We start from the raw sequence: 13741 nt of genomic DNA on the forward strand, positions 1-13741 counted from the left end.
GGTCTGACCCCGTATGGCCATTCTTATGTTATAAAAGAAAGCATATATTATATTAAAGTTCCCTACAGAAAAAGTGTCAATGCATGACTGTGGAGGGGTGTATATCCCTGCAACAGGATGTATCGTCCCTGCACTTGGTGAGGCGAGGGTTAAGGAGCTGCTCTGGATGCAGGAAGCCATCCCCTCACCTGTGTTGGGCATACTCCCACTGGAGGGAGCATTCAAAAGTGAGCAGCTGAACTCAGTGTGGGTTAACTGAGGAGGGGAGCAGTTAGGTGCAGCAACCTCCTGCAGAGAAGGCACTGGGACTTTAACCTGCCAGGACTGAGCCTCATAGCCAAGCCCCTGGAAGCCCTTTGACCCTGGGAACTGAGGGTGATGGCTTGCTGTTGCTAGGGGATGGGGCTTCGGAGACAGACCAGAGAGGAACCCAGAAGGGATCCCCAGACCAACCCATGGTGAGACTGGAACAAGGGTAGGAAGTGAACCAGGGGATGTGCATGAGGGCTACTGTTTGAAAGGCCCTGGTCAGAACTTGGTGTAGTAGGGTGGGCCTGGAGTTCCCTTAGCCACCTCACCCATGGTGTAGCTGCTAGGGAAGGCAGCCTTAGACTCTTGCCTCTGGGTGACACTGTCCTGAACTGTAGCCACTAGGCAAGGTGGCCTTGGTTTCTTGGTCCCTACACAAGCAATGAAAAGGTTAATGTGGGCATGAGAGGCTAATTATGCTACCTGGCTACACCAGAGGGGGTGGGCTAGTTTTAATTAAAGATGAAGTCCAGCTGGGAAAGGGGCTGTGTGGTGACTCTAAAGAAGGGAAGCACAGCAAAGAAGGGGGCTGCTGCCAGGCATTGACTCAGTCTGCTGTGCCATTCAGTAGAGGAGAAGAAGGGGACTGAAGGGAGACTGCAGCCATTCTCTAGGACTAGAGGGAATGGTTGGGTCAAGGAGAAGCCCACAGGGGGAGTTGGCTCTGGAATCTTCTTCTGAGTAGCAAAGTCTGGTAAGAGCCCAGGGGAGAGAAGAGCCAGGGGACTGGGCAAGCTCCAATGGTGAGCCCTGATAATGAGGCAGGATCAGGGCTTACAGGGAGAGATCTCTGGGAGGAACAGAAAGGATTGAACGGCCAAGCAAGAGGCAAGTAGAGGTGGGTTTAAGTTTCTACTTTTGGCTTGGAATCTAGTCAGAGATTCCAAGGGGGAAAACACAGAGAGGCCTGCTGACAGGCTGGGCAGGAAGAAATCCAGAAAGATGGCAGCAAGGAGTCTGGCAGAGTGAACTTTGTCTGTCCTAGGGATCCTGGACTAGCGCCCAATGCAGAGGCTGGGCCTGGGTTCCCCAGCTAGGGGGCTGCAAGAGGGTAGAAATGCATGTGCTGTCTAGAGCTGAGGGACTCTAATTGTCCTCTGTTGGTGTGCAAATGAGGGATGGGGTTGGGATGCTAAGATTAAAGTCCCCTTTGCGCCTTCCCTATATGCTTGGGGATGTAATGCAGTGTAGCCCTTCCTCAACTGTTGGGAGTCCTTAACCTTTAGCAAGATAGGAGCTGCTGGTATATGGAGTATGGACATATTTATGGTAGAGACTGCATTATTCTTAAAACAAAAGGAGATTAAGGATTTGTTAGCATATTATAATCAAAGATAAAGGGAGTTAAATCAAAATAGCCTCTAGGTATTCCCATTCTGAAGGAATTACTGAATACTTTTGACAAAACTGCTGACTTCTAAATTTGGATAAAATGTAACCACCTTTATGTGTCAGTCATTGAGTAATGACTTTATCATCACACTGTTGGATATAGAGGGCCTTAGATTGCCCACAAAAATGGCTTTAACACCTCTAGAAATTCTGTGTACAGAGAAGGAAGAATATGGCATTCTGCTTTGACACTGAACATTTGCAATTTAGCAACACTATAGGGCCTTATAATGAATTTAAGTATAGTTATAAATACCTATCTAATCTTAGGCAAGGCAGAATAAATACACTGAATGCACAGTATTTCTGAAAACCAAAATATCTGAAAATCTTCTGGATTTAGCCAGGATGCAATTATTCCTTTATTAGTAGCAATATTTACATCCAACTAGTATTGGTCAAACTTTTCCACCAAAATATGATTTTGTCAAAACTGATTTTTTAAAATTTTTCAATTTGACATTTCCCACAACTTTAGAAGGGAAACTTTTAGGGAGTGCTGAAATATTTTTAAATGAAAACTTTTGGGGAAATAGAACTTGAATTTTTCTGCATTTCAAGTTTGTAGGTTTCCCCCCTACTTCTAACTGATTCCAACTCTTTCAACACTACTATTTTATAACTGGCTAGAGTTTTATTTCCAGAGAGAGACTAATTTTTAAAAGTAATGTTTAACTGTGTTAAGCTGAAAACAGCAATTGCTTCACTTTCTCATATTTCCTTACTGTGTCAACTGGAAAAAGTTGTTATTGCTGACCCTTAAATTGGGCTAGATTGTGACATTAAAACATGCCCTTAATAAATAGCAGCACATAGATCAGTCACAATTCCCTCCTGGGCTTGCCTTCCCACTTAATGTTGGGGGTTAGTAATTTTTGCTACTGGCCTATTCCTGTTTCCCTGAATACAGTAAGACTCAAAAAGGAAGCAGTTTCTTTGCTTATAGTTCCAAACTTCTTTATCAGCACTCTGCCCAGAATCCTTTCCTTTTGGTTGTCTCAGGCCACATTACAAGTGCTTCTTCTGCTGTCTCTATGGCTTTCCTGCTGTATCTTTACCAGTTCTCTGGGTGCTTCTGTTCAGACAACCCCAACCCCACAAAATACCCCTCTGTATCTTCATTCATTCCCCTGCAAAAACCCTTCACCCACATACCTAAGCTTCTGACCACCCTTACACATCACTTGTGTTTTGGGCAGTGGCCCTATTGTTTCTGCTGCTGTACTTAAGTGTTTTTTTTAAATCGATTCTTACATTTGTTGTGAACTAAGGGCAGCATTATGCCCACCAGCTTCAATGAGATTTCACCAACATCCATCATAAATTTTATGACTGCCATTTGACAAATGGGAAAACTGAGGGAGAGAGAGAAAATAAATTGCCCCCAATCACACAGGAGGACTAGAACCCAGGTCATCAGAGTCATAGTATAGAGCTCTATTCTCTCTACCCTACAGGTAGTGCATTTTACCATCTGGTAGGAAGACTACAGGGCACTGCAGAGGCAGGCAAGGCCAACAGCTGCATACTGAACATGCACATAAATAAACCCATATGATGAATAACTTCTCCTAAAGGGCAAGACTCCACACAAAGTCACAGTGAATCTCAGAGAGTGAGAATTAGCATGCATTGAAAGCAAAGGAGAAGGTCACCTGAACCCTGGTGAAGCAAACCTGGGGAGTTTCACCCTGCTCAACTGTAAGCCCAGCCTACTGATTTAACAGATTGCCAGCTGGCCTGTCCCATGTATTCTGATCTGTTTCTCTTTACAGAGATTGTACAGCTTACCCACAGGAGGTGAATTCTCCTTCCTCCCCAGGCGCCTCCATTTGTTTGTGCTCCGTTCTGTATCCATAGTGTTAGATGGATGCATTCGCTCCAGAAAGCTATGCAGCCAAAGATGAGATACCAAGTAACTCACCTGTCCAGATATGAAAAAAGGATACTTTGAAGGCATAAGTATGACTCTTTGCCATGGGGAACTAGTCCCCCTCTTAGAAGTTATGCTGCACTTTATCATATTGGTTTTTATATATTTCAGTTCAGATTTGCCATTAAAGGGCTCCTGCAATTTAGAGGCTCTTTTCTCCGGTTCTGACACATGCCACTTAACACAGGACATTTTAAGGCTGTGGTTTCTTGCCACCTTGTAAATTAAGAAGTTAAAGCCTCTCCAAAAATTCTTAACATCTTTGGCATCAGCCCTGCTGTGAGCTAAAGTCAGGTGGAGTCCTAGACTGCTGTGAAACCCTAGTGATTTCACAAACAGGATCCAAACAGGCCTAGGGCACCCTTCTGCACAGAGCTCATTACAAGACTGAGGCCTTACAAATGAGCCAGCTCTCACGGTGCTGAGCACCTTCAACTCCCACAAAAGCTGTTGGCTTCCTCCCCTCACAGCAGTGAAGCTTGGACCTGGCAGTGAGCTCACTGCAGACTACCCCGGTGCCCACATGGAGACCTCTTTAGTGCAATGGGGCTCCACTGCTATTTAGGAGTCGCTCCGAGTTTGATGCAGGATCAGGCCTGACGTGACACGTCCCAGGAGCAGGCCCTTAAATCAAAGTTCTTATCAGAACTCAGCCAGAACACACCTCCTTATAAAATATAATTAAAATGGACCAGAAGTGTCAACAAAAACAAAGATTAGTGAGGAATTAAAGCTCCTTTGATACTGGCATTTTTTAATTAATGGAGCTCTAATTTGTTTTTAATTTAGAAGCTATAAGACCTTCATGGTTTATCTGAGCCACTGATTTTCACCATTTGACAAAATAATTTATAATAATTTAAATTAAATAATAGAAGAACTAAGTGGGAATTGGAGTTTACACATTCTTGAAATAAAGTCTCAAATGAACCACAGCAATAAACTGATTCTTATGCAGCTGTTTCACTTTCAAATCATCCCTTCCCCCCCATTTTTAAATACATTATTAAAGCTATGGGAAGAAAGAGGAAAGGGAAAAGAACATACAACTCAGTCTTCTCAGCACACAACACAGACTAAAATGCAATGGCATTATTTAATTCATATGTATATGTCAATCTATTAAAAACTAGATTGCTCATCCAAAGCTCTGGGCACATGTGCAAAACAATGTGATAAATCCAGTGAACTAGGACCAAGGTTCAAACATGGTGGAGGCAAAAACATTGTGAAAACTACCAGAAATAAGCAATGGGCAAAATTGTGTCTTCAGATATGCATACAGTTCCTAGGGTCACTGGGAGGTGTGTATGTGTGTGCGTGCTCACCTGAAAGCAGAGTTATGTCTACCTAGAAAGCCAGCCATCAACAGGATTAAAGAACCTCAGATTTCCCTCTTGTACAAACTGAGATCTCATCCTGTTTAGGAATTGATCCTGTAGACAGCTAATACTGGCTTGAGCATTGAGTTACATGCCTGCACAACTGAATGAGGAGTCAGAACTCAGCTTTTCATCCCATTATAGGCTGCCCAGACCCTCCCTTTGGCTTACTCTCCCTGGAGGAGGTGGGCAGGATGAGTGAAAAAATGGAAAGATCCTTGCCTCCATCCCCCAGCACATGATCTGACATAGCTGAACCAGAGCATGGGGATGTTATAATTGGCTACTGATTTAAGATGGTGAATTCTTCTACTCAGAGCTGTAAGTGTTTGCAGCATCAGGCCTTATAAGGTTGCTCATTTCAGTTTACCTTAGTCACATTGGATTTATTTCCATTCTGGTGTCAACATTTTATATTTGACCCAAACTAAAATGGGTGCCTAGGAAAGCAAGTAGTTTCTTGAATAAGCCTTCTCACTTCAGTGATGCAATATCTTCTAGATACAAGAACACTCAGATATGTCCAACTCTCGGGGCAAATGAAAGGTAACGGTTGTAAGTTTTTGACTTCTGAATTGACCTTTCATTACTGTTGAGTTGCAGTCAGTCCATGCAAGACCCTGAAAGAACAGAAGCTAGATTAAGTTTCATAGACATTAACCACTGTGCTCCATAGCCCCAAACACCTTTAGTTTATGGCCTTAAGCGTAATTCTAGCCCAGTATAACACTAATATCTAGATCCAGAAAGCCAGAGCATTACAAGGTTTTAAGGAAACAGAGCAGGAAGGAGAAGAGAACTGAAATAAATGAGTAGGAGCTGAAATTGGCAGTTATTTCCTTCACAAACCAAGGACACCAACATCTCAATTCCTTACAAGTTTTACTCTTCTGTAAAATGAGGCAAATGCCAAAAAAATGAAACAGAGTAAAAAAATTAGACACGGTCACTCAGAAAAAAAGACCATTTCATGACTTGAACAAGAGTCAGAAATAAACCTATTCTTCAGAGATCACATCCGCTTTTTAAAGTTCCTGTTTTACCTGGTTGTGATCTCTTCCCTGGCCCTTCTGCTATGCCAGCTTCAACAAGCTCCACAATGTTTTTCACCTCATTTTGAGCACTGACTGGATTTGGAATTAACAATAATTACACCTAACAGATTTAGGGGCTCAGTGTGAAGAAAATCTGGATGCTTCTCTGGTCTGAAAGACCAAGGAAATGAGTCTGTGTCAAATCCTCCTGGTCTCAAATGGGCTATAGATATAATGCCAGGCCCTGACATTCTTCACCTTCAGTTTTTACTCAGATAGCAAGAGGGGGGCCTTACTTTGTTTTTACGCAATCTCCTGTGGGAGTTAATGATATCTAAGTAAAAACAAAGTAAGGCCCCCCTCTTGCTATTTCAGAACATTCTTTTCTAGCCACTGCTGAGACCCAGAAATGTAAGGGCATGCAAAAATGAAAAAAAGATACTTTTAACCCCCCCCCTAAAAAGGTTAGGTGGGCACAAACTAAAATCTAAATACCCCTGATTTTAGGGTACATTTAGCTTTGTAGATTCCAAGGCCAGAAGGGACCATTGGGATCATCTATTCTGACCTCTTGTATAACACAGGCCATAGAACTTCCCCACAATAATTCCTTTTGAACTAGAGTACATCTTTATGTAGATCTGAGCTTTACTTCTATTTCTGTAATGGACTAAAACAAAACTGTCAAATCCTCCAAACTTTAAGGAAATTGGGATTGGATCCTGATTCAAATCTAAATTTCATGGTTCATGACTATATTGACTAAGAAGGTTTGGAGAGTATTTGGTTTTGGTTCTAAGAACATAAGAATGTACTGGGTCAGACCAATGGTCCATCTATACCAGGATCCTGTCTTCTGAGAGTGGGCAATGCTGGGTGCTTCAGAGGGAATGAACAGAACAGGTAACTATCCATTCCCAGCTTCTGGAAAACAGCAATCCTTGACCATCTGGACCATTGATGGACCTATCCATAAATTTATATAGTGTTTTTTTTTAAGCCCAGTTATAATCTTGATCTTCACAACATCCTCTGGCAACGGTTCTGGAAGGAAATTTGCCTTAGAATGGATGAATTGACAACTTAGATAAAAAATACTGTGTGAGTTAATGCACTTGGGTAACCTCTGTGAGCCACGCACATCTGTTACCATGTCATGGGTGGACCCACAGGCTTCTGCTGTCTCTGGGAAATAAGTATTTCTTTCCAAGTGTAATAAATACAATTTCTCATCCAGGATGAGATCACTAACCATTTACCACTGATTTTAATGGGAATGTCAGTGACAAGCAGCAGGCCCGATCTTGAGCAGTTCAGAATGTCCTCAAGACATTGTCCTTACTGAAGACAAAAAGAGCCAAATCCATGGCTGCTGCACAAAACAGCCAGAAAGCTTCCCTAAAGGGACAGCCAAGGATTTTCCCTGACATGGTAACAGGGCGTTGTAGTCACCACTGGACTGGCACCTCCTCCCAGTCATCTGGGGCTTAGCTCCTGGCCAACATCCACATCCCCAGCCTGCACACCGTCACTCTCTCGCCACAGTTGGCCTACAGCCATTCCCACACCTGTCCAGAATCACAGCTGAATCACAATCCATGTTCCTCCCTTCTGGGGGAGGTTTGACTCCTCAGTTGTCCAGCCACTTGCCCAATTGCCCAACTGCAGACCCTCATCCTTCCAGTCCCTCAGTGATTTGTCCTGCCATTTCCCAATGGCAAGTGGGGGGGACCACATGCCCACCAGCTACTCCAGGTCCCAGCCCAGGGACTCTGTGGATCTCAGCCTTTTTGCTTCACCTCAAGTTCCTCTTCCTGCTGCTGTCTTCCTTGGGTCACATCCTCCCAGCTCTAACACCTTCACCTGTTCAAGGCCTACCACTACTGCTTTCAGCATCCCACCAGGAGCTCCTCTGGCTCCTCCAGCTGCTCCATTCCCTGCCAGCAGGAACTCCGCCTCAGGTACTACAGGCCTCTCAGCTTGCAAGACACAGCCTGCAGTGACTTGTCCTGCCACATCCCAGTAGCAAGTAAGGCAAAGGGAGGATCCAGCCCTATCCACTACTCCAGGGACCCTGTGGATCATAGCTTTTTGCTGCACCCCAAGTTCCTCTTTCTGTTGCTGCCTCCCTGGGCCACAGCCCTAACACCTTCTTCACCCATTCTCAGGGCCTACCACTACCTGTTTTTAGTAGTCCACCAGGAGTTCCTCTGGCTCTCCTGGTCCCTGCCAACAGTAGCTATACCTAAGGTGCACAAGGCTTCCCAGCCTGCAGGCACCTCAGAGTCTATTCCCACCCTGCCCTGTCCTGTCCTGAAGCTCTTCTTATATGGGCCTGTTGAACCCTGATTGGCTGTTGCTCCCATCCCCTCTCCTGTTGGCTCCTTCCCAGGGCTCTGTTAATCCCTGCTTTGCTGGTGTGGGCAGTTGGCCTATCACACACTGGAATACTAAGGTGGTGCAAGTTCAGTGTAGTTGGCTCTAAGCTACACATCCCCGTCATATAGTGGACATCAAAGATGGGGAAGGAAATACCAGCATGGGAGGGATATATAGCTGGAGTAGCCTTTGTCTTAGCTCTGGATGGCCCAAAAACAGGAGAGCAGAAATGTGGCTTATAGTCATCCCCTTTTCCATCCATCCACCAGGTGCAGTGAGGACTGAGGCCTAAGAACTGAGGGAGCTCAGCATCTCTCAGCAGGCATGCAGCATCAGGGTTATGGTTCACTGAGGGCTCAGTGTTTGAACAATGTGAGAAATAAAGCCAGTCTTCTGGTTTTAGCCATATTCTTGAAATACTAAAGAGGATGCCCCCTCTGCCACTGATATTTAGTACTGCAGTTAAAACTAGATCATTTAGTCAGACACAGCACAGATTAATTATTTATGTAGATGAGTGTATTTCCCTATTGTGTTTCAGTAGTTTATGTGGATCAAATACTGCACTTTTTTTGGAGCTTTCAATCAATGACCAATTTATCTTTAATTGATATATATTTAGAAACTGTTTACTTTGTCCTTTTGTCAGAAAATGCCTTTCAGTTCTACATAAGTAACTCCTGATATGTTACATACATAGCTCAAGAGAGGCTCCCAGTTTTAAGTTAAATCATTTGCAAAAAGGTTCCTTTTGACACGCTTACAACTCCTGTTTATTTTTTCATACACAAAAAGTAGCCAGGTATTTCCAGTCTTAGTGATCTTTATTTTATATTAAGAGAGCAACAAAGCAATGCAGAGCAAAATTAAGGTCTCCATGACAAAGCATGCAGCAAGGCTTTGCATCTTATACAGTCATTTAAATCTGTGAAAAGTGAATGCAAAGCAAGGGTAAAATCCTACCACTCTGATTTAGATATGGTTTTCCCACTCTGGGTGAAATCCTACCCCCACTAACATCAATGAGAGATTCTCAAATTCATTTCTTACCATCTAATCCCTGTTTCATCTTTAGGAATTATGGGTTTTTTATACCAGTCTACATTTTGCAACTCTTATTGGTATGACTGCCAGATAATACAGACTTAAACTGCTTAGTATATCTACTATTCATATTTTTCTCTTTATCGAGGGCCAAACCAATGGTTCATGCCCTAGTTATTTCCCGTCTAGACTGCTATAATGGTCTTTTGGATGACTTTCCTGCTTTTTTCCATTATTGTTTGCAAACCACAATGTACTAAATTCTGCTGTTTGTATCTGAGTTTTTCAAGTACTAAATTTGAGGATGGATTTAGGCTTTTGGGTCATAGTAAAGGAAGTTAGTGCCCCTTGTGAGGAATTCATCCTCAATTCAGTCTTGAAAGGAGATTGCGTCAGAAAACAAAAAGTAATTCCACAACTGTGTCTAAAGGAGAATTTCCTTCAGATGACGGCAATACTAGGATGATGGTCCCCACAGGAATTTTTTCACCCCATTGAGGTGAAAAATGACAGCACCCTTCTTTTCATGAGTAAATAGCGACTTTAGGGGAAAATAAAATAAAATAGCTAACTTTGCAATAAACTGGACGCCTCCTTTGAACTAGGTACCCTGCAGCTTTGGCTTTTAAGGACAGATCACAGTAGTTCTGGATGATGGGGACTGTGTTCTCTGTGGAATGGTAAATATATCCTCAAGAGAAGAGCAATTAAATGGTTAACAGACCATCATATTTTAGGGGTTTTTTTAAATTACAGCCTGAGCTTGATCCAATTTATGATAGACATTCAAAATTGCTGTACAAATGCTTTCATCTCAATGGTTTGTTCATCTAATGTAAACCATTCTTAACATTTAAGTGCATAATTAACTAAACTTTCATTCAAGGTTCTTTGACAGTAGCATAGGAACACTTCTTTAATAACATCAGCAAGCTGGAGAGGAAATAATGATTCTGTAAACGTTCCTCCCTAAAAGGTAACCCAATGAGGCTTATTAAAGACATTTCCTTTTCATTTCCTTCCATTCCATTTTCTATTGTATAGATGTTCCTACAGGAATTTGGGCACAACAGTTGCACACTGATGTCATTATGTGGTGTCACTGCTATAGACAGCACAGAAAAGCTTTGGCGCATGTGTAACTTTATAACCTTTGAATTTTGAACTGGACAACTGTTCTTCCGTAGTCCTGAATTTTTCTTTTATTCCATTTTGCATTCAGTGCATTTCTATAGAAGGCTTGGTATTCATGCGTGGTCCCAAGTCATTATTTCAACAAGGCTCACACATTCTGTTGATCGTATTCTGAAGAGTTTTTAACAAAGTTTTTTGGGAGCTTGCCAATAAAAATGCAATAGAAGCTGATGGAGAGAGGTTAGGCAAACAGTACTTCATTATATGGGGGCAGCATGTGAAACACCGTTCCTGAAAGGTTAAAGAAAATACAGTTGTTCACTCTTTCTGATTTCAATGGGACCATTTGTGAAGTGAAATACCACTAAACATGAATAAAAGTGTCAAAATCTGGTCTTTGGTTTCAATGAAAAAACTACACTAAGGACTCATCCCATCCCATTCTCCAGGAAACTTTGTATCATTTAAAATTTTCCCAGTATCAAAATACATGTAATAGACTGCACCAGCTAACCTAATCACCATGTACCAAAAAGCCCAATAACATGTGCCCTTTAAAAATGTGCATACTCCTCATCCCTCCCCTCTCCATTCACCTGCAAGAACAGGATTATTAATATTAATCACTAGTATTATTATTAGAAGTTAATGTCTTGGTTGTTTTTCTTTTGTTCAGGGCTGATTTGAAGTTAAGTCACTGAGGGCTAAGTTTATGTATCTAGAGCACTGTTTTGACCAAGGGGTGGTGTATAAGGTACAGCACTTCAGGAGGTGCTGTGAGTGAGACACCCCTTTTGACACAATTTCTTCCCTCTTCTTCTTCCTCGCATCAGGATGGCATTAATTTACCTCTGGTCTATACCATCAGCAAACTACTGCCCTGCACCTCCCATGCCTATTCAGACATGCTGGCCAGGTAAGTAGATTTCCCATCTCTAACTGTGACATAGATATATGTGAGGGAGTTAGCATGTTTCTGTTCTGTCCATTCATTATTGGCATATGGTCTTCTAGAGAACATAACCAGGTGGTGTAAGTTAGAGCAACCTGAGCTCTTCATTAACTTCCTAACTACTGCAGAAGATAATCTGGGCTCAATTATTTTTATTTGGTTTGAAATGATTTGTCATTTAATTGTACACTCACTAATTTCAACAAAATGTCTAATCAGACACAGTTTTTGCACAGGCAAGATCACACAAGTCCATCTTTGGGTTTATTCCAATAAAATTACTTGTGGTTTTACAGCAAATCCATTACAATATTGAATCCACATAGAATGGATACAGATGTCCGTGCTGCAAATACAATTACACTCTCCCATCAAACAGGCTTGATTACTCTTTGCTAGTGTTCTTACACAGTGAAAGAGTTTTCTGCTTCTCAAACCAGAGAAAATGAAAGTTAAAGCCTGGGCCACCAGGAAAGTAGGATTTTCCAGAGTCGGGTCTGGCTCCCACTGGCTCTCAAGAAGTCTTACTGTATATTGTCGTCTCCTTACAGTACAAAGCATGAACATCTAACTCCAAATTTCCCATGGACAGAGCACTGTGAGAGAATGATACATCTCTGTGTTCTCTTCCTGATTACCAGTTAGTTACATGTGCAATTGTAATTATCTGTTTATTTCTTTCGAATTTTTTTTGTTTGTATATCTTCGCCTATATATTAAATTATGCATCAGTTGTTCTCTTTTTTTCTCCTTGATGTAAATAATACTCTAGCATAATTTCACCCTGTCACTAACCTTTTTTTAGCTATACTGTAGATTCAAAGAAAGGGCAAATATAGATGATGCACAGAAACTTATTTCTCTGCTGAGTTTTACGTTTGCTGTATAGAGAACACTAAAGTAGGCACAAGAACTAATGCATTTAAAAGCAGCAACAGCATCACTCAACCAGTAGTCAATTAGCTGAGATGTCACAGCATTGACGCTCACAAAATACCTGCAAGCTCTTGCTAAGATTATTATTTTGCACTTCAACAACTTACAGCTAGCCACTTGAAAAAGTGGGTTTGTCTAGACATTATCTAATATGTTGAAGAAAGCGTTAAGTAGCATAAGCATCTTGTCACTTAATTTAAATGCTTGTGAGGTGAGATGGCTTCGTACAAAATAAAAGGTAGCTTTGCTTTCGAGTCCATACTGAAATTGAAGGTATTCAGCACCTCACAGAGCAGGCCCAATGAACTGTCTCTTGTGTGAATGTACTATTCTCATCAAAGAGATAAAGAACAAAAGTTTTTCAGGGTTTGAACTTTAGGGCATGATCCTTCAATATTAATGTCAATGAGAGAAGGACTGGGCCCTTGATCAATATATTGTATCCCTAGAAGAGCTATACCCAAACAGGTTTCAGATTTTCAGGTCTGGAAAGGGGTCTTGCAGACTGGATTTGTCCTTGTCTTCTCAACCTCAACAAACCCCCAGGCCTTCAGACCAGGCACAATCTCCCCAAGGTCCCATAACTTTAATGAGATGTCATCATAGAGCCTCAGGAGATCTCTCGGCTTAGCTTGATTAGCTGTCTATCCAAATTGCATCCCCAGGCAAAGCATACAGCACTCTGGTGAATGACTGAAAGGAAGTCCCAGAACAACATGTGATTTAAACAGTTCAGCCTCCCAGACGCAGCAGAATCTAATGATTAAGTCTCGTTGGAAAAAAATTGTGACTAGTGGAGTCATTTTTGGTGGCGGGGAGGGAAGGAAGGAAGGAGGCTTTTGAGGCTGTGGGAATAAATATTATTTAAATCATTAATTACTTTATTTCACATTCTATATCACAGCAGAGGAATCTGTAGCAATAAAAACATGGCCTATTCCACAGGAAGCTTGCAAACTAGTTTAGACATGTCCAGATATGTCACAGAGGAATATGACATGAGGAAAGGGAGAGGGGGAAATTGCATGACATTGCACAACATTTGTTGTGTTAATTCCTTCCTTTGTACTTATGTTGTGGGATGCATTTAGAAAATCAGTGGAGAGTGAGTCATTGATGGAGAGGGGGTGGGAAGAGGTGGGTTGTGGGAAGGGTTTAAAAGGAGGAAATAAAGGTGGCATGATGCACAGGATCAGGAAGAACTCTCCAAATCTAGGAGGCAGCCTGAAAGAAGTCATGGAGGCGT

General features: G+C 42.1%; 1 long non-coding RNA gene across 1 annotated transcript; it reads left to right on the forward strand.

Annotated features, from left to right (window-relative positions):
- Nucleotides 1-284: 284 nt before the first annotated feature.
- LOC137163722 (uncharacterized) lies at nt 285-12281 on the forward strand. The gene is made up of 3 exons (XR_010922814.1): nt 285-458; nt 11441-11523; nt 12111-12281. It is a non-coding gene; the product is annotated as an uncharacterized lncRNA (long non-coding RNA).
- Nucleotides 12282-13741: the final 1460 nt, after the last annotated feature.

This window comes from Emydura macquarii, unplaced genomic scaffold (genome assembly GCF_026122565.2).
Source record: "Emydura macquarii macquarii isolate MOO-44397 ecotype Brisbane River unplaced genomic scaffold, CSIRO-AGI_Emac_v2 contig_2636, whole genome shotgun sequence".
NCBI lineage: Eukaryota > Metazoa > Chordata > Testudines > Chelidae > Emydura > Emydura macquarii.